At 45.6% G+C, this 21887-nt stretch overlaps 1 protein-coding gene and 1 non-coding gene across 11 annotated transcripts in view; both read left to right on the forward strand.

The window, feature by feature from the left end:
- The first annotated feature begins 385 nt into the window (after positions 1-385).
- Positions 386-21887, forward strand: part of SEC14L1 (SEC14 like lipid binding 1) — a 109053-nt gene continuing 87551 nt past the window's right edge. For 4 of the 10 annotated variants that reach the window (XR_006285628.1, XM_043527593.1, XM_043527596.1 and 1 more), the window contains exon 1: positions 12844-12895. The gene's annotated coding sequence lies outside the window, so the exon portion shown is untranslated. Of the gene's footprint in view, positions 493-5966; positions 6035-6240; positions 6376-12843; positions 12896-15434; positions 15604-21887 lie in introns of those variants that run through there. The other 6 variants (XM_037914580.2, XM_037914587.2, XM_027834651.3 and 3 more) reach the window with 4 other exon arrangements.
- LOC114022570 lies at positions 603-784 on the forward strand. Its single transcript, XR_003566632.1, has one exon.

The raw sequence follows: 21887 nt of genomic DNA on the forward strand, positions 1-21887 counted from the left end.
GGGTGTGTGATACGGGGGTCAGCAAGAGGGATGGGAGTAGGAAGCAGGGATGCCTTATTCTAAGTCTAGGCTCTGGATCTCACTGAGCCACTGGCCCCCTGTATTACTCAGTTTCTGTTGAAAGGGTATGTTAGCCCTTAGCTATCTTTCAGGGGTTTAGCTGGGTTACAGAATCAGTGGATGCCATGTTGTGCCCTGATGCCTGCAGCATGGTGGTTTTTGTAGCACAGATGGAATGAGGCATTTTGGTAAGTAGAGTGGAGATGAAGGCTGACTTGCCCTCACAGGCAATGAGAGAGGTTAATTGTCTAACTACTGTGACTGACTCTTTCTCTCTGCTATTCTGGTTTGGTCTCTGATCATGTGTCTCCAAATTTCTTGGCAGGGTTTACTCTCCATTGCCTAAATGAAGGAACAATTTCCACCTCCGTCTTGGATTGTACTGGGGCTAGGGTGCATTAAATCCATTTCTGGTGGTGCTACTGATGTGAGGTAACTGTTTAACCATTTAATTAAAGTTTGATTTAGGATTTGCTGTTCTTTCCTTGGCAAGAGGCAATTGTACAGAAGCACAGGAGGTTGGCAGGCTTTGTAGAAAGCACAGGGTCTGGGAGAAGGCTGCTGTGTGGCTGGGCCCTTGGTGACACAGCCTTGTACCAGCCAGCTTGATCTCTTGCCCTAGAATAATCCTACGCAGACTCCTTTCTAGAGTTTGCCCTGTGCAGTAGCAGGTGTGAGCATTCTTGCAGCATTTTGGTGGTCATGTATGATACTGCATACAAAATCTTTCCAGTTTAAGTCAAGGAAAAATGTATGGTTTATATAGTCACAGTTCTTCTTTATTCAGTATTAATTTCTGTTCTGAATTTTAAAACTCTGAGAGGTTATATGTAATGGGACCTAACACCAAGATGAAAGAGTCATTGCCTGACAAACAAGCTCTACAGGTTTAATAATCAAACTTAATTTTTATAGATCACGTTTTTCATTTTCTTTAACACTGCTGATTTCCAAGTACCAATAGAAATCTGTGGATTTGGATTCTCCCATGTAGAATTTAATCCCTGGCTATTTATCTTAAATTTAAGATTTAATTTAAAAAATAAGCGTTTTACTTTCTGATTATATCCCTGTGTGTTGACATCTTAAGTGGATCTGCAGACAATAGACATGGGTGTTGTTAATTGTCTGCATGTGTCTCAATAGGAATATAATGCTGGAGCCTGATGATTTACTATGGTTTGTGTGGACGTTCATACTTTCCCCTGCTAGTCATTCAGTTAGTGCAGTGTTTCCAGAATACTTCCAGCCCAGCCTATGCTGACTCTATAACAGTGTTAGTATGAACCATATTTTAAAACAGTGCAGCTTGCATTGCATTGTTCCTTTGCCAGTATAAATAGAACCTAACTCCCTTTCCTTCTACTCCATTATAGCCAGCATAATAAGCAGAACAGTGGCTTTTTGAGAGTCAATAATATGATTAACCGTGTACAGTACCTAGACAAAAACAAGATCCCTGCCTCAAAGGGGTTGGGGGGGGACTTATAAGCAGACAGACAATATCCCAGTTTACTGAATGAAGGCCTGAATTCTAATATTTTTTTAAAAACTCAATTTGTTGGGTCGTCATTGAAGGTTTCATGAGGGAAGAGTGCTTTAAGGAAGGATTTGAATAGTCAGAGTAGCTGTTGAGTGCCCAAGTGTGGAGGATTGTCTTTGGCATGAGAACCACACACTTCGAAAGCGAGAGCCAGGAAAAAGGGTTAATGACACTGCTTCTCATATGCTGTTAGAGGACATGACCCTAAACAGTGAATGTGCCTCCTTGAGGACACCAGAAGGCCAACTGGGAGGCCTTTGATCTCCTGGTTTAACATCTCAAAGTCTTCCCTGAATCCTGGGTAAGGTTAATGTAAAACATCCACTATTGCAACTGACTAGCAGAAGGAAAACCCAGTAGAACCTCAGTCACGAGAGTTAAAGTTCCAGCTAACCTCCTACCCTTCCGTTAACTGACCTGCACAGTGATGCTACATCTTTTCACTTGAGACTGCTCTTTAGCCACATAGTGGCTCAACCAAGGAGATGTAAGGCTTGTCCACACTTGAAAGTTAATGCAGGTGAAGACAGAATGTGAACCTAATGCACAGTCGTTGTTCCTGACCAGCAGCTGCATGTGTGAACATTCTTATTCCAGAACAAGAGTCCTTTGCTTCTCTTTAGTTTAACCACTGTGAATTAAGCTAAATGGGAACAAGGCATTCCTGTTCCAGAGTGAGTGTCCGCACATGGAGGTGACCAGGAATAACTCTGTGTAGATATACCTATAATAAACAACACAGGTGCAGAAAACATGTAGCAAATTAACAGGTGTCTGTAGATTTGGTGAACTGGGTATTAAAATCCTCGCAGAGAGGCAGAGCCCACATAGGTGCCAAAAGTTAGGCTTGTCAGTACTCCCCTAAAGGAAACTCCTGCTGCTTTCTCAAGGCTTAATTGCTACTAGACACTTGGTTCCCCTTGAGGGTGGTGATAGAAACCCAGCAGAGTCTGGGTTGGGAAGTAAGACTGAGTGTTCCTTAATCATTCTAGGGTATCAGTTTGACCCGGTTGGTTGGTTGGTTGCTGGCTGACACAACCTTTGTATTTGTTGGAGTCTTGGTGGCTTAGAGGTGTCTCACTACATTGACTAAAACAGGCCTTTGAGCCCTTTTGAACAGTCAGTTGCTGTAACAACTGGCCCATCACAAGTTAATAAAATAGTAGTTCTCCCCCAACAGAAGGTGGCATTAATTAGAGGCAACCATTTTGTTGAAATAGGAGGAGAATTGGGGACCACTGGTTTCTCCAGGTGAAGTGTCAAGTGGCCTCTTGGCAGTGCTGTAGCAAGGAGAATTACCTTCCCTTTCCAGGCAAAGCATTAAATTATGAATCTTTAGGAACTGGGACACCTCAAAACCAGTGTTAAGACTGAATGATTAGTGGTCTTTTTTCATCATAATGTAATATTGATAATCGTAATGTAACTTATCTGGCACTTGCCTTTTTGGATGTGATCTGTATACATTACTTGATTTGTGGCAAGTAAATGGATACTCTTCCAGATTGCAGTAAAATAAAATTGATATACTGCAAAGTAACTGTTAACTTAAATACCCAGCGCTTGTCATATTTTCCTAAAATAAATCAAGAAAGCAGCTGGCTTAATCTGTCTGCTTTTTCACTGAGATTCATAGCAAAGTTTCAGCAAATACTACAGAATCGATCTTTGGCTATCTGTCCCTCTTTTCTTTTTCTTTTAAATAACCTAGGGGTTTGGGAAGTCTGGTATTAATCAGACAATGTACAACCAGGTATAAGTTTAATGTTCTAAACAAATACTATATCTCCTGTTGTGACTATAATAGTGATGAGACCTGACACATCCATCTGACACAACAGTCCAGTAGAGACCAGGAGAAAAGTGTTATCACTCGAATAACTTCTTAATCAGTTCTGAATAGCTGAAGCACAGTAGGATTTTAAAAAGTGCCTAAATGATCTAGGAGCACAAATCCCACCCTAATCTGCAGGTGATGCTCTAGTGCCCTCAGCTTCATCTCTAGTAAGTCTGCAACTAAGTTCTAGTTAAAATTAAATGATACTTCTAAAATATAGAAACATCTAACTGCAAAATGGCTTTTGACTCTCTTAAATGTGATTAATTTATGACACTGTCCCTGACTAACAGCTAGGCTCTCTTATCTAGGTGCTCCATAGTATAAAGATAAAATTCTGCTGATTTAGAAACTGGCTGATGCCTCCTGGGTAACTATTTATTCAGAAGTAGCTAAAAATGTCTATCCAGAACTTTAGTTGCAAGCACTGGAATTAAACATTTAAATTAGGGCTAATAAAGTACAAGATTATAGGCTTCCAGTTGACCAGGAGAGGGCAGTGTAATGGAATCTCAGACAGCAGTTAGTGAACTCTTCACTTGTCTGCTATTATATTAAGGGTGGGCAAATTTTTTGGCCTGAGGGCCACATCGGGGTTGCAAAACTATATGGAGGGCTGGGTAGGGAAGGCTGTGCCTCCCCAAACAACCTGGCCCCCTCCCACTTCCCGCCCCCTGACTGCTCCCCTCAGAATCCCCAACCCATCCAGCCCCCCCTGCCCCTTGTCCCCTGACCCCCCCCCCCCCCCCCCGGACCTCCAACGCCTCCCTGTTCCCTGACTGCCCCCCTGGGGCTCCCTGCCCCCTTACCATGCCGGAGCCAGCCACACCCCCGTGCTGCCCGGCAGGAGCAGCGGGTCAGAGAGCTGGCAGCACGGTGCGCTGAGGCTGTGGGAGAGGGGCCAGAGGCTAGCCTCGCCATCCAGGAGCTCAGGGGCAGGGCAGGACGATCCTGCGGGCTGGACGTGGCCCATGGGCTGTAGTTTGCCCACCTCTGTATTATATTGATTAACATGCTCTGTTCAGTTTTCTTGCTCTAAAAGGCTCTTTCCTTTGAGCTGGCAAATGCTGCTCTTCCCTGGTGTACAAACCAACATGAATCATAGAATATCAGGGTTGGAAGGGACCTCAGAAGGTCATCCAGTCCAACCCCCTGCTCAAAGCAGGACCAATCCCCAACTAAACCATCCCAGCGAGGGCTTTGTCAAGCCTGACCTTAAAAACCTCAAAGGAAGGAGATTCCCACATTGCAATTTGAGATCGTTACTCCTTGTTCTGTTTACTTGTACAGAAAAGTATATATCAAGCAACCTGAGCCCTGAATAAAGCAGATCTGTTTATCACGAACGGCAATAAAAACATATTTATTTAGCGTGTCTTTATAATCAAAGACACACTTCCAACACTTGATACGATTGTGGGAAGGTTTGGATTCTAAACTAGCAGAAGACCTCATAAGTTTTGGCGCACACGTCATTTCCAGACTGAAGTTACAGCTGGTTAAATATTTAAAGGGTATTAGGCAAGATAAAGTACTGCATAAGAAACAAGACTTATAAGACATTTTTCCCTCCACCGAGCGTACAATGTAGTACAACTACTTATAAAAGTTGTTGTTTAGTGGCTGCTGTTGAGAGGTGCTTTTTCTTCTTTGTAAGCCAAAGTAAATATTTAACTTGGAGATCAACATTTATAAGAATATTAAAGTCAGCAACTTTAAAATAGCAACCTGTGTGCATACACAGCAGCAGGGAAGAGAAAGGCATTTGGTAAGGAGAGTGCTGTCACTTTTAGATTATCTTATTGTAACTTGATATAAAATTTCTCCATCTGTTAATGTAAAATCTCACTTGCCAGTTACTAGCATAGGATATTTTAACATGAATAAAATACTTGCAGGTCCTTATGTTAGGCAGTTTAGTATATATAAAGTTTCAGTAGTATTGTGCCTGGATAGCTGACCTTGTCAAAATCCAGAAATCCTTCTCTTCAACCAAAGTAAGGGAAGGGTGCATTTGTACCTTCTCCTTGAAATTGCCTGAGTTCAACCATACTTTGGCACTTGTCTAGGCTAGCATCATCTTGAGCCAGGCATTCTGTATTTGTGGCAGGTAGGCTGAGAGTTACTAGGCCACCTTTGTTTATGGAGTGGTAAACTAATGGGCCATTTTGGTATGGGGAGTACTTGCTTGCAGTCTTTGAGGTCTTCTGTAAATGTGGTCAACTGCTCATCAGACCTTCATCTCCTGAGAAACTTGCTCCAAAGAGCAGGCCCCCACTCTTTTAAATCCTGCATCAGTACCTTTCACAACGGAACTTTAGAGCATCTGGATATAAGGCTTTCGGTGAATTCTGCATCAGCTTCATTAAGCAATCACAGTGACTTGCAGATGTCACCCTAAGCTGAATGTACTTTCTAAGTTTGCTTAGCTGCTCGTATTGCACTCTGCACAGCTCTGACCTGCCTGTAGGTGAAGCCTTTTGTACTGTGTTCTTGTACTTATGTGTCCTGATTATTTCTTTCCAGATGACTTGACTGGAAGATTACACCATAATAAAGGAGCAGGATGCCATCACTTCAGCTTGACTATCCCTGTATGTAGTCTTCTAACTTGTAGAATGTGGCTTTGCCTAAACACATGAATAAAATCTAACTTTCAAAAAAGATCACTGTAACTCTTGTTAAATTCCTGCCATATAACATGCACAAGCCAAAAGAGGTCCTCAGCTCTGCAAGTTTCTTCTGCACTTCTGGCAGTGCTAACTTTTGGGAAGTAGTGTACTCGTGGCAAATGGGACACTTCCTAGCTGTGATGTGGTGCTTTGAGGATTTGTAGAAGTAATTCAAACCTTGCTGTCCTTGAAGAATGCTTCAGGAATTTGAGAATATATTCTTGACGTGGCACTTCTCATTTTCTCCACTAGAGGGTGCAAAGGTATGTTAAATGGCTGAATTACAATTAAACAGAGCAGATCCCGAGACTTTTAATGAGAAACACATGCAATGAGGCGAGAGCTGGGTTGGGAGTACTTTCCAGTTAAGGAATTCTCTATCTCAATTGGCTTTTGTTCAGGATGAATGCAGATTATGTAAGGGGCCAGCTGTACCGAAAATGAAATCCACATGACAATACATGTTGTGCATTTAGGAGCTAGTATTAAGCAAACAGTGTAGGAAGAGGGTCATTTATTGAGGGAGAAACACCCAGTAGTGCCTCCTGACTGTACTAATTTTAATTTACTCTGTTGTGTAAAATGTGGCAACCAGGAGACTTACCCTATATTGAGGGAAATAGCCTACTAAATCTGCAGCATGTAGCTAGTACTATCGCTCCGACCAAATGTAAGAGGCCCATCCTTCGCACTTGGCATGGGAACTTGGTCTAAGGCCTTGTCTATACTAGAAAACTGCTGTGGTGCAAGTCTCAACAATGCAGTGACTCCATGCTAGCCTATCTGTTCTGGGTATATTCAGTGCCTTGCATTCCTGCATAGTACTCTCTGCAAGTGCTGTTAATTGTGGTACTTGGGATGGGTATACTCAGTGGTGACCTGGAACCGGTTTGCTCGCGGGACAACCGGTTCTAAAAGGGCTTCTAAATTTAAAAACTGGCCAAAAGTGGCACCTTAGGTGCCGACTCTGTGGGTGCTCCGGGGCTGGAGCGCCCACAGGGAAAATTTGATGGGTGCAGAGCACCCACCGGCAGCTCCCCAGCCCCAGCTCACCTCCGCTCCGCCGCCTCCCCTGAACGCGCCACCCCGCTGTGCTTCCCGCAAATCAGCTGTTTGTGCGGAAAGCCGGGTGTGGGGGCTGAGAAGCAAGCGGTGGCTTTGTGCTCAGGCCCAGGGAGGCGGAGGCGAGTTGGGGGGGGGAGGGCGTGAGGAGGGGTGCCCGCGCCGCAGCAGGTAACCTGGGGGGTGCGCGCGCAGGGGAACCGCTCCCCGTCCCAGCTCACCTCCGCTTCCCTGGGCCTGAGTGTGAAGCCGCCGCTTGCTTCTGAGCCCCCCCACCCTGGCCGTGAACAGCTGATTCACGGGAAGCCGGGGGGGGAGGGGGGGGGCGCAGAGAAGCAGTGCGGGGCAGCGTGTTCAGGGGCAGAGGCGGAGTGGAGGTGAGCTGGGACCAGGCGCAGGGCGGGGAGCTGCCAGTGGGTGCTCTGCACCCACCAAATTCTCCCCGTGGGTGCTCCATTGATCAGTGGGGGGAGCAGCTGCTCCCCTACCAGCTACGCTCCCCTGCCCCTAGGAGCCAGAGGGACATGCCGGATGCTTCCTGGAAGCTGCCCCAGGTAAGCACCGTCGGGACTCGCCACCTGGCGGGTCCCTCTGGCTCTTAGGGGCGGGGCGCAGTGGGCACCCACTATGGTGGCCCACAAGACCCTCCTGCCCAGTTTTGGGGGCAGTCAGGGGACGGAAGGGGGGTGGATGGGGCAAGGGTCTGGGGGGGGGGGCCTCAAGGAACATAGGGGGTTGGATGGGGCAGGGGCGGGCCTCAACGCCCTCGTGGGATGAGGAGGGAGCCGGTGGTTAAGATTTTGGCAGCTCATCACTGGGTATACTGTATATTTGCATCTGTTCTGTGTTTCCATCTCCAACTTCAAATGACTCTGTCCTGCTCAAGGATCCATGCACCAATTGTGAGAGAAAGGGGCTATGCCCTAGTACTTGCAGATGCTATAAAGGAGGGTCACTCAGTGAACAACCCAGAGGATTGGATGGTATTATGATGAGCAACTTGGGTGTTGCAACTTGAGGGAACAAGGAGGCTGATTATTCTGAACTGATTTCTTCTCTTTGGATCATACCCTGTTGTGTGTGGTTTCTTGCTGAACTAACTGTTCTCCTGTGTTCCCCTTTTGATCTACAGATGGGAGTGGTATGGGTTGGAATGAGGATGTCCCTCCAGGCCTATTGATAGTGCCCAGTCAGTTTCCTCATCTAATGCAGTGGGCCCTAGGCGATATTTGGTCCTGGGTTGGGGACAACACAAACGAGTGCTGGACACTATTGCAAGGCAGGTGGAATTACTAGCGAATAGGGTGGGAGCAGTATTCTGACCGCATAACATTGTGCGAGATATGCTGAGGCAACAAACGGACTGCCATAGCAACCCTCCTAAATGCAGTGTTGAGTCTGTGCATGCAGTTACTGCCAAACAGTTTCTCTCCTTTGTGTTTTCAGGTGCATTACTAGAGAATAAAAGGTCGGGAGCAGTATTCTGTGTAGCAGTGTGAGAGTTATGCTGAGGCAACAGACAGACTGCCGTAGTTCACACGCTGCTATGCAGTTAGAATATTGCTCCAAATCTATTACCCTCTAGTGATTCACCTGCACACACACAGACAAAGGAGAGAAATTAATTGCTGAGCAGCCACTGCATGCGCACATTCAACACTGCATTTACATTTAGGGTAGCCCGGCTGAGGCAACAAATGGACAGCCATGGCAGGCAAACTTCAGTGTAACGCAGTGTTGCGTGTGTATGCAGTGACTGCTGAACACTTTCTCTGTGTGTTTTTTCAGGTGAGTCCTTATGACACTTCCAAAAGAAGCTTCCATAAAGCAAAATTTTAAAGCTGTATTTTCTCTCTTGTCCTCTGCTGCTCTGGCTCTTTGAATGTGGGATCAGGGAAGAGGCAGAGTAGAAAGTAGCTGAGTTTCAACTTGGTTGCTCTCCCCTCCCCTTTTACCACTCCCCCTTGCCCACTCCATGTGAGTTACTAAGTGAATGACTTGACAGGTATCCGAAGCAGTGCTTCTAAGCTGTAAGACTGGTCATTGCTGGATAGGCAGGAGCATTGTAGGACACTGGGACTGCACTTGGAGGGCCAATTGCAGCAGTCACACTAGCACTTCCTTTCTACAGTGGCATTGTATTGGAAGTCGCTGTGTCTCTGCACCACCTATTTAGCTTTGCCTAGAGCAAGGGTCATGACAATGAAGAAGTAAATGCCTGCAACGATGCATAAGTAGGGCCCTACCAAATTCATTGCCATGAAACGTGCGTCACACACCGTGAAATCTGGTTTTTGTGTGCTTTTACCCTATACTATATGGACTTCATGGGGGAGACCAGTGTTTCTCAAATTCGGAGTCCTGACCCAAAAGGGAGTTGCAGGGGGGTTGTAAGGTTATTTTAGGGGGTTCACAGTATTGCCACCCTTACTTCTGTGCTGCTGCCTGGCCAACAGCCACCGCTCTCCGGCTGCTCAGCTCTGAAGGCAGTGCCTTGCCAGCAGCAGCAGCGCAGAAGTAAGGATGGCAATACCATACCATGCCACCCTTACTTCTGCGCTGCTGCCTTCAGAGCTGGGCAGCAGGAGAATGGTGGCTGCTGACGGAGGGCCCAGCTCTGCAGGCAGCAGTGCAGAAGGAAGGGTGGCAATACCATACCATGCCATCCTTCTGTGCTGCTGCTGGCGGTGGCTCTGCCTTCAGAGCTGGGCTCCCGGCCAGCAGCCGGCACACTCCAGCTGCCCAGCTATAAAGGCAGAGCCGCCACCAGCAAAAGCACATAAGTAAGGGTAGCAGTACCGCAAACCTCCCCCCTACAAAAACCTTGAGACCACCCCACAACTCCTTTTTGGGTCAAGATTCCTACAATTACAATATCGTGAAATTTCAGATTTAAATAGCTGAAATCATTAAATTTATGATTTTTAAACTCATGTGACCATGAAATTGACCAAAATGGACTGTGAATTTGGTAGGGCCCTATGCATAAGCATTTGTGTAAAACAAGCATTCCGGAGGGGATCACAATGCCAAAATTCTCTACCTTAGGCAATGCTGAAGGGACTGTTTATGCCTCACTCTGCCAGTACATGCTGGTCAGTCTTGTAACTGGAATAAACCTCAGAGGGGAGTGATGCTACTGTGCTTCATGCCACACTAACTTAAATGTGTTGCCACTCTATTATGAAATAGATGGCTAACTCATTGAGTTATTTTTCACATTGTACCGCTTGGTGAACTTGAAGATTAACATGTTTATTCCATTGTTCAGTTATACTGTAACTTGTCTTCACTGCTCCCTACCTGCAGCAGGGGTAGCCTAATGCATGTACTAAGTGTGTGGCTGCTTAGTGGCCCTTGCTTCAGTCTCATTCTGTCAGCATTTTCCTTTCCCCAGCAGCAGCCTCTTGGCAGCACCCAGCTACTTTGAGAGATCAACTGGAGCCCACAATGAAAAGTGCCCTGAACCCCAATCCTGTGCTGCTATAGAAACCCACTATCTCCACACTAATCTCAACCCACCTTATAGCTACTGGCTGGGGACCCACTCTTGGCTTTGCATCGTCTGCAAAACCTAGAGCTGACTCTGGTTTGGAGCTTGTATTCTAGAAGCTCTGAGTTGAACCTTACGTAAGTCATTTTCTATTGGCAATGGTGTATTTACCCCTCAGATCATGCAAGGTCTTGCTTGGGGCAGGTGGGCCATGCAGAGTCTCACTGAAATCAGTGGGACGTTACATGTCAGCAAGATCTGCCCATATGGATCAAGTTGCAGGTTCAGGGCCTTAGGCCTACTCAGTTTGTCTGTAAGGAATCTGGAATGGGTTCTTTGAATAAAATCTACAAGGGGGAAAAAATGCTTCTTTCTGAATGATACTTGGCTTCTAGGCAAGGAATATTAACATTTTACAAGATCAAAATTCAAATTTTCTTATCATGCCTTGGCATAAATCGTTAGTAGCTGCTGTTGTGTGCGCTTAACAGATTGCGCTCTTGCACAGGCATCTGACAGGAGATGCTCGCTGTCTTCTAATGGTCATACTGGTGTACTTGCCAAGAGCGGATGTGACTTGCCCAGGCTGATCTCTTAACACTTCCGCTGTCAATACAATACACTGTCTGAATTACTTAGTTATGCTAGATGTATTGCTGTAGACAGCCCATTTTGCCTAAAATGGATATCTTCAGGAGACTTCACTTCCATACAATCAATGTGCAGAGGCCTGTTTTGTGTATTGGTGTAAAATTGCAGTAACTAGATTAGTGATTGTAAACATCCTTAATTCTAAGAGAGCAGAACTGACTTGTGAAAAATGGGTCAACTGTTTACTCGGGGCTGTGTAATTTGCAGAACTTATTTAAGTATCTAACTTGTTTTCCAGCAGAAGTGATCCTTGCACGTTGTGGAACTGACTTATGTCTGTTTGAAGTAGAGAACGGCGCTAACCCTAACTTCTCCTCTCTGCCTGCTTCAGCCATATAATAGACTTCACCAGTCCAACTCCTCCGTTTTGCCTTGAGACAGTTCAAATATCAAGGGCTTAGACAGGAAGGGAAACCTCAGGGTGAATCTAGACAAAGCCTCCCTTGATCACTGGCTGAAAAAACAAATTCCTCCACCATTTCAACATAGGGCCCTGGCTACCTGAGGGGTTACTTTGTGTGGCTCTAAGCAGTCCTAAGGCCAGCATAGCTTGCTCCTGGAGGACCACCTTGATGGAAGGGAATCCTTAGCTGCTGTGGAGAGACAGTGCGACTGCTCCCATGCCAAGCCCCTCCATGTACCTGGGGGAAAGGAGGACAGGGCTGGTGCTCCTTGGGGCCATTGGACACATGACTTAGAGAAACCCACAAGTTGTTAATTCTGGCAGGGAACCAGCCCATTACACAGCTGGACCAGGATCATGAGAATGCGAAGACAGGGCCTGCTCCATTGCCCACTGCAGCCAAATCTCTTTCCTTACCCCTAGTTGAGCTGTACATGCCTCAGCTGCAGCTGTGGATTGGGATTAAGGTCTCCGGTAAAGCTTTTTGTTCCTTTCTCCCTGTGTCCCTGGTTTGGTGTGTAGTTAAATTCTCCACGTTTCATGCGGAATGCCTTGTAGCTGTGGTTTTTTTGGGAGAAAAAAGTGGGGGTCTGTTTTAAAAGTTGTCTGAAAGCAGGCAGCTGATTAGCAGTTGTCTAATGCAGTCACTCCCAACCTCTTTGGATTGGCTGCTGCCTTCCCTCACCATCCCTGGCTCCCCTTGTACCACATCTCATTGTAGCTGCCACCATCACTCCTTATTTCTGTCCACTTGCTCTCCCTCTTTTTTTTCCCATTCACACTATTCTTATTCTCCTCCTCCTGCCCCCAGTCCACATTTGGAGCTTGGCATGCCATGCCTGCTGCCACTGTTGTTCTGATTTCCTCTCTAACCTGTATAATTACAAGCTATATAGTCTGCCTGTATTATGTAAATTAACTTTTCAAATCCTAGGGCTAAATTCACCCCTCAGAGACCAGCACAATCTTCCATTAGGTTCAGTGCAAGTCAAGTGCTTTTCAGTAGGAGAACTCTGCCTGTCATTCACATGTGGTCCTGTAGCATTTACTGTGTCTGAGTGGAGTGCTTAAAGCTTCTATAAATCACTGTGTTATAGACATGCTCCATCTCTTTCTCTGCAGTGCCAGTCATCTACCGGGTCAACACTCAGCCACTTTGGTGGTTCTTCATATTGTAAGTAAAACACTATGATTAAAATACAACTAATTGTTTAAAGGAGCCTCCTTATAACCACAAGTTCTGTGTACTTTGATAAGGCGAGCTATGCACTTGTTTATTCAGTTTGCAGCAAGACGTTCCTTCCTGACTGGGTAAGAATAGTTTGTCTCATTAGTACATGAGTCTCCAGAGCAGTGAGTTATCTGTTTGGACTAATTCCACGTGCTGACTGAGAGCCCAAGAGGAAGTGTGCTTTGTTAGAGAAAGGGCCTCTTGTTGGAAGTAATGTTATTCTTTGGCAGGTTATGGTCCCAGTTACATTTGCAAAGATCTTTGGGGAATACAGGCTTTCAGCTTGTCCTGAAAGTAGCAGAGGCAATGTGTTCATAGGTCATGTATTTATAAATATGGATTCTGGTCCTGACTTCCAATCACTCCATTTCATGAACATCAAATGGGCAGAACTAGTTCTAATCAGTCATATGTAGAGGGAGTGTGCACTGATAGCATTTTTGTCCTGTTATCTAATTGTAGGGTGACACCCAGCGCCCTCTCTTCACAAATGTAACATACACAGCCTTCCATTTTGGTCCCTGCTCACTTGCCAGTGCTCTCGTTGCTATTTCAGTCTTGGGGCCGCTCACACCTCTTCTAATTGTCTTTGGGTCTGCTTAGCACTCCTTGTCATTTTAGTTCGGTGTCCTTGCACAGCGCTGTTGACCATTTTGATTTCTGCCCTTTTGCCATTCTGGTCATAGGTATCCCTGAACAGGGTCTGTTAATCATGCACTATGACTTGGGATAGGAGACTAGAATCAGGTTATCAAACTTATTTTCTTTTGTAATCTAAGATAGGATTTGAACCCAGAACACTAAACATGACCATGTTAACCCATTTAGTGCTACCCCCCCCTTGGCCTCCTGACCAGATAAACAGCTAGAATAGTAGCTATCAGCTATGTCTTCACTAGGAGAAGAGGTGTGTTCTTAACTCAAGGTAAACTGCTAGTGAAGACAAGGCAGTTTTTAGCTTTCATGTGAGTTAGCATGTCTGGTTAAAAGACCAACCCTGTGGGTTTTAATTTGATCTGCCGAGTTGTGTGAGAACTACAAACTTCTTGCTTTCACTAGGGTATTAATGGGAGTTCACTAACTCAAGAATATCCCCTTTTTTTCCTAGTGAAGACCGGCCATCACTAGCTTTGTCTTCACTGCCAAAAAATTGTGTCTACAGCAGCATAGCTAATGTAGTTTTTAGCATGAGGTAGCTAGGCAAGCTCAGCACTATACCCCCTTCCCATAGTTGACTTTGACTGGTTTCCTCATGACAAAAACTACAAGTGCCTTATCTCCACTAGGATTTTAGAGTGGGAGAGCAAACACATGTAGTTGTCTCACTATAACGCCCCCCCCCTTCCCAATGTGCACGCACACCTATTTTTGAAGTGAAGACAAAACCACTGTCATTGCAAAGATGCCCAGTTAGCAGGGATAATACTGCTAAGTAAGGCTACTAGCAGTATCCTTTGAATACACACGATGATTTCAGGAAACACTCCCTTGTCTGAGCAGCAACCGATTCCTCCTGCTACCCAGATGACCTAGCATGTGCTATCACATTCATGTTATGATAATGCAAATAAGTACAAGGATTGGCATTTCAAAGGTAAACACCCAAATGGAATTTACAACTTAGTGGTCAAGTCCACTTGGACAGCACACTAGCATGTTTCTTTTAAAAGGGACATGAGTTTGTCAAATACTGACATTCAGCTCATGCAATAGGATCCTAATTTTCTAAAAATCCTTTTTTCTAAAGGAAAAAAACCCATGTTTGATTGGAGAGATTTAGCCACAGATTCATTATAACAGCCTGTAATCTTCTTGCTGAGCATATAGTAACAATTAGGGTGACCATATTTCCCTATGCTGAATTCGGGACACCTGGTAAAATTACTCATATTCAAGTGAGTTCAGTGGCAATCAATTTGAATGTTTGTATACATAGTTCTGCTTAACATCAAGTTGACTGAGCCCCTGTCATAAATATAAAGGGAAGGATAAACCCCTTTAAAATCCCTCCTCCCAGCTTTTGAAAGTATCTTGTCTCCTCATTGGTCATTTTGGTCAGGTAAGTGGGGTGCAAGGGTTGGGAGGATTTTTCCTCTGGCCAGGAGGGATTTTAAAGGGGTTTACCCTTCCCTTTATATTTATGACAGCCCCTGTTAAAAGAAATAGTGGGTGGCTGGCAAGCAGGGATCTGGCCAGCAGCAGGACCTGCAAGTACTGATTTGGGGGGGGGGAGGAGGGGAGGAGGGAGAGACAGAAAATATGGGACAATTTTTGCCCATTTTTAAGAAAAAGTTGGGACACCTGCAGGAGGGCTTAAATACAGGACTGTCCCTTTAAAAACGGGATATCTTGTCACCCTAGTAACAATGGATAAATGCTTTCACCACACATGAGCTCTGCTTACGCACAGAAAGATGGCTTGGGTGTGATAAGGCCCCACATAAATTGTTAAACCAAAGAAGCCAAGTTCATCTCCTTTCAGGCTACAGCAAGCTAACCAGTGTTTGCTAAGTGGGAAAAGGACAATAATCAATCCTGGAGAAGGGGAGACTTTCAAGCTTCTCAGAGGATGCTGCAGACAACCCAGAGCTCTGTCACAGAGCGAACTTTGAGAGCCGAATTTCCAGCTCAGCTTTTTCATGCATTGCAAGGTCTATTTACTTCTTCAGCCGTGAGAGAATACGAATGCTGTGGTGGGAAATCTTAGATATTTGGTGAAATATTGGCCCCACTGAAGATAACTCCCACTGACTTCAGTGGGACCAAGATTTCACCCCTTATGTCTATCTTGTATTGCTGGGTTATTGTGCAGATGTTAACAGGTGAAGGGATGCTGGGGTTACAGGAGTGATCTATTAGTATTAGTTTGTGGTAGTGCTGTTCTGCAAGCCTCCATTAGGGATTGAGGCCCCATTATGATGCAACAAGAAGAGACGGTCCCTGCCCCAGAGTATTTACTAGCTCACTAATAAGCGTTCTTAAGGATTGCCAAGGAATGGCTCTGGTAAGGGATAGATGACCTTTTTAATAGTTGTGTGTATAAATGTTACTAAATAGCATCCTAAATCATAATCTTGCAACTTTGCAACAGTTGCAACTTTTCCCATGCCCTTGCTCATGATATAAATTCCAACAAGGACCCTGCAGGGTCACCGTTCAGCTGGGGCTTTGTGAAGTAAAGATGTTACATAACGTGCGTTCTGTTATTCGCCTGCAGAGGAAATAAGTTCTTGGCAAAAGCACAGTGTGCTGAAAAAATCTTGAGCCATAATTCTGACACCTTGTGAGAGTGCTGTGACATTCAAAGAGTGGGAGGGAGGTAGATTCGGCAGCTTGTTGAAAATGCTACTCAATTGGTGAGAGGAGATCTGACAGACACTTTGAAACCATGCTGCACTGGAGAGAACTGTCACCATTGTACTTGGCCAGTGTGGGGTGGGATGGGAGAGAGAGAGCTCATCATTTCCAGGAGCCTGACCTGTCTAAATTGTTCCCTAGGCCCACAAGGATGAGTAACATTTAAAGTAGAAAAGCTAACCCTCCCCCATTGGGAAGTCTGTTTGATCTAGCCTACTGCGTGTTTGTGTTTAAAGCTACCCACTCTTACTCTCAACATTGGTGATGAGCTAGAAATTCCTTTTCTTCCTATCTGGGGGACCTCTGTACCTCTATTGCTACTCATTTTCCATCACTTACACCCTGGGGTCAGAGTGATCTTCCTGCCAGATGAGGATTGGAGGTATGTCACATGGTCACTGTACACTCCCCACCTAGGTGCACTGCTGTGCCTCAGTTTCCCCTCTATCAGCCTGTCACATACACCCAATGTACTCCAAGTACTGAGGTACCCAGATACCACAGTGATGGATTCCCAATCTATGGAGTCAGGGATGTGCATGGGGAAATCAAATCTTGGTTTTCTGCATAGTATCAAATCTAGTTCCCCTTGAATGGTAGCATAGAGCCTATCCACCAATCAGGCCAGAAATGCCATTTTAATAGAAAATCTAGAGCTGGCTTAAAAAACTGAAAGATGGAACCATTTCCCATTGAAAAAAGCGATTTAATCGAAACACAAATATTTTGCTGGCAGTGTGTACATTTGAACAAAATCTTCAATGGCAAAACATCATTTTGACTTTCTCATTTTGTTTTGATGTTGTCTAAATGTTTTGTTTCAACTTTATCATTTTGATTCATTTAGCTTTGACTTTTATATAAATGTATTTTACTATAGTATACATTTAATATTAATGTATGATGCTTATTACGTTTAATATATTTAAATGTTAATGATATAAGTCAAAACTAAATGAATCAAAATGATAACGTTGAAGCAAAATAATGTGACCCTATCAAAATGACACATTCAATCCTCCTGAATTAAAATTTTACAGAATTTTCATTTAATAGGAAATTTGGAAATTTCTGCTTTTTTGTCCTAATTTGGAATTTTTTTAATGTTAGGGTTTCCCACATAATGGCAATTCAGGTTTACAACCAGCTCTAAAAAAGAACCTTTCTGGAAATATATGTACCTGCCACTCTGATATGCATAGGAATTAAGAGGGTGAAGATTGCGGGGTGCAGCCCCTTCCATTCATGTAAACTGCTAATGGGCAGCTTGCCTTCACCCTTTTCTCCCACTGCCCCTACCTACTTTAATGGCTTGTAACATTTAAGGGTGAAGGCAAGCTGCTCATTAGCGGTTTACATGGTAGCCATATGGGAGACCTGTTAGCTTTTCCTGGATTTGAATGCAGCCAATTAAAATAAATGTTACAAGCTTGAGACTTTTCCCATCGAGTTGCTGGAGCATCATCTGGAGCAAGGAGAAACCTCTCTGCTACACATGTTCTAATGTATCTTCTCTGTACCTAGCTGCAGCTGTTAACATATGCTTTGTGCACTGTTCAGGACTTAATCTGTGTGCTGTACAACAGTTTGAGTGACAAGGCAATCCCCCCAGGACTAAAACAAGAAAAAAATAACCATCTCCTGTTAATCATCCTCAAGCTGCAGCAAGCTAAGTAGAACACTTGGCATATTGCTTGTGACGCTATGTTGAGCTGCCAGGCGCTGGGGAAAAATGTATGAATTAGGGCTTTTTCCTTCATGCATGCAGGGGGAAGGAGGGGAGGAAATGTCAGATCTCTCTTCCTTTGCCATTTAATACTGAGCACTTTCCAGTCTCCATGTACTGTGAAAACATGAATTAAGCCTCACCTCACACCCGTGAGCTAAACCTCATCACCATTGTACAGCTGGAGAAATCAAGTAGAGAGAGGTTAAATAACATGCCCAAGGTCATGCAGTGGCAGAGCTGGGAGTTAAAAGCCAGCAGTCCCTGACTTGCAGCTCCATGTTCAATTCACTAAACCAAGCTCTCTCACTGATGAGCATGAGCCCTGGGGTGAAATCTTGGCCCTACTGTAGACAAATGGCCAGACCCTGGGGTTTTGTAGGGGGGCTGAGGTACAGACTGTGTGAAGCCAAGCCCTAAATAGAATCATAAAGAGTAGGACTGGAAGGAATCTCGAGAGGTCATCTAGTCCAGTTCTCTGGACTCAAGGCAGGACTAGGTATTATCTAGAGTCTAGACCATCTGTGCCAGGTGTTTGGCCTAAACTGCTCTTAAATATCTCCAAGGATGGAGATTCCCCAACCTCCCTAGGCAGTTTATTCCAGTGCTTAACTAGAAGGGTGAGGTCCCACTTGCGGGTTCATTGGATTATAGTCTTTTGAGTTGTTGGACTTTTATGTTTGTTTCCTGATTACTCTTGGACCCTAGCACCTCAAAAGGGACAGGACTGAAGCTAGGGTTGCCAGGCACCCAGTTTTTGACTGGAACGCCCGGTTGAAAAGGGAGCCTGGCAGCTCCGGTCAACACCGCTGACCAGGCAGTTAAAAGTCTAGTTGGCCCAGTGGGGCTTCGCACAGCTCCTGGAAACATGGTGCAGGGGCCAGGGGCCAGGCACTCCGCACCTCGAGTGTGCCTCCCTGCCTAGAGCGCCGGCTCCACAGCTCCCATTGTCCGGGAACCACAGCCAATGGAAGCTTTGGGGGTGGTGCCTGTGGGTGCACACTGCACAGAGCCACCTAGGGCCTGGACATGCTGCTCACTTCCAAGAGCAGCATGGAGTCAGGGCAGGCAGGGAGCCTGCCTTAGCCCCGCTGCACTGCCAACCAGGAGCTGCTTGAGGTAAACGCTGCCCAGCCGGAGCCCGCACCCTGAACCCCCTGCCCCAGATCAGAACCCCTTTCCACACTCTAACTCTCTCCCAGACCCCAAACCCCATCCTGCACTTCAGCCCTGAGCCCCCTCCCACATTCCAAACCCCTCGGTCCCAGATCCACCCCAAAGCTCGCACCTCCAGCTGGAGCCCTCAGCCCCTCTTGCACCCCAGCCCGGAGCCCCCTCCTTCACCCTTAATCCCTCATTTCTGGCCCCACCCTGGTGCCCGCACTCCCAGCTGGAGCCCTCATCCCTTCCCAACCCCCTGCCCTACCCAGCCCAGTTAAAGTGAGTGAGGGTGGGGAATAGCAAGCAATGGAGGGAAGGGGGTGGAGTGAGTGGGGGCAGGGCCTCAGAGAAGGGGTGGGGCAAGGGTTTTTGGTTTTGTGCAATTAGAAAGTTGGCAACCCTAACTGACGTGTGTCTGGGCTAGAGGCCCAAACCAATGCTATCTTGTTGCTCACAGAGATGTGCAGCTGGGTGCATTGTGCCCTGATAGATCATGAAGGAGTACTGCAGGGGCCACAATCCCCAAGGTCACTTCATTGTCCTCCTTCAGACACTCCTCTACTGTGATGCCCACAAGCATCTCAATAAAGGTTAAGTCGCTGATGTGCTGTGAGTGCTGCCTATCATGCTGACAAGTATGATCTCATTGTTTCCCTGTGCTCCCTGCCTCATCTGCTGTATCCACCTGTTATTTCATTTTATACTTAGATTGTCAGCTCTTCAGCGTGGGGGTCATCTTTTTGCTCTGTGTTTGTACAGTGCCTAGCACAGTGAGGCTCTAAATTGTGGATGGGGTCCCAAGTAATTAATCATTATAATCAGCTTGTGCCACTCTCGGGTGAAGTCTCATCCTATTCCTGGATCCCATAAGTGACATCTCTTGTGGAGTAAGGTACTGCAGCATGTGACTAGGGTGGCAGGATCTGTCCCTAATGGAGCTGGGGCTCGAATCAGATGACCTGGGGGTAACTGACAATCTTGTGATTGCGGTATGCAAACTGCCAAACTTTGCACTGGAGGAAGAGGAAATTTATGTACCTGCCACTCTGATTTGCATAGGAATTAAGAGGGTGAAGATTGCGGGGTTCAGCCCTTTCCATTCGTGTAAACCGCTAATGAGCAGCTTGCCATCACCATTTTCTCCCACTGCCCCTACCTACTTTAAGAGCTGCTGAACACTAGCCATATGGGAGACCTGTTACCTTTTCCTGGATTTGAATGCAGCCAATTAAAATAAATGTTACAAGCTTGAGACTTTTCCCATAGAGTTGCTGGAGCACAGAGTTCCCAATCCCTGCTCTGGGGATTCAGCCTTTAGTGGCTGGTATTCTAAACTTCCCACCCTGCTGTTTTAATGAGCCTCTGTGCTTGGCCCTGGTGTGGCAGTGCTGCCCACCTCCCATTCAGTGGTGCCTGCCATAGGCTGAGGTGGATTGCTATCATAATGGCAAGAAGTGCATAGACAATGGAGGTGGCAGGAACTGACTGACGTCTTGAATAAATTCACTGGAGCCAGAGGTATGAAGTCACTAGAGCTGCACCAGTTCATATCGGGTAAGTTTGGCCCCTGTTCTGGAAAATTGACTTAGTTGCCCAAAAAGTGTGGGAACCACCAGCATCTGGTTCAGGCAAAACATTTCTATTTTTCAAGTAAAGAAACTGCCAAATCAGATACTAATAGCTGGGTAGAATCTGCCCAGCCTACCAATCAGCCCCAGCCCCAGCCCTGGTGTTATATGATACTAGCTTCAGCCATGCACAATCCTCCCACAAGTCTTTGGAAACTTTAGCCTCCAGCTGTCAGGTCTCCTAGCCTCAGTGGCTGGGAGGCAGTGGAGAGGAATGTCCTGCTGCATGTGAACAGAGAACTAGATGGGTCATTTAAGCAATAGCAAATCAGGGAATGGCCCTGGAGACCTGGATATGAATGATGCCTCCACACACACCCCTCTTACTTTGTCTGCTAAACTCCCCTATTTGCCTCCCGATACTACAATAAATAGGAGCCTTTCAGTAGCGCCTTCTGCTAACTGTAATGAAAATAGGTGTCAGAGTAGCAGCCGTGTTAGTCTGTATCTGCAAAAAGAACAGTGCCACAAGTACTCCTGTTCTTTTTGTAATGAAAATACTTACACTGAGCAGCATTCTAGGTGGCCAAGGCAGTGAGCAGCTCTGCAGCCGGGGGATGGGCTAAATGCCACTGATCATAAAATAAATAGTATCAGCACAAGTGCAGTGCTTAAGAGCAGGAAAGCGGTTCTGTGAATTTTGCCAGAGTTACTTGGTAAAATTTCACCATCAGCTGAGGGGAGTGATTACTGAGAAATTACCCTGATCAGAGATGACTTCTCTTCACTCGGAGGTCTGCTTTTACTTTCAGTATTCTTACTTTTCTGTTTGTTGCTTTTATTCTGTCCTCCCATCCTCCCCTATTAACCCAGAAAACTGAAGTTAATTTTTTACACTGATTTTTGTGTGTGTGCCCATTTTCTAAGGTTTGCACTAAACACTGATGAAATCCCTGGGAAATTTTAAACAAAATAAAACCTGAAAATGAAGGGCCTTGTAAATATATCTGTGAGTAGCAATGCTCCCCTTTCAAATGGGCTGAGTGTCAGGTATTTAAAAAGTGTCCTGGTAGAGATTACCAGCGCTACCCCTCCATCCAACTCTACTATGGGTTTGTCTACA

Source organism: Chelonia mydas, chromosome 14 (assembly GCF_015237465.2).
Source record: "Chelonia mydas isolate rCheMyd1 chromosome 14, rCheMyd1.pri.v2, whole genome shotgun sequence".
Taxonomy (NCBI): domain Eukaryota; kingdom Metazoa; phylum Chordata; order Testudines; family Cheloniidae; genus Chelonia; species Chelonia mydas.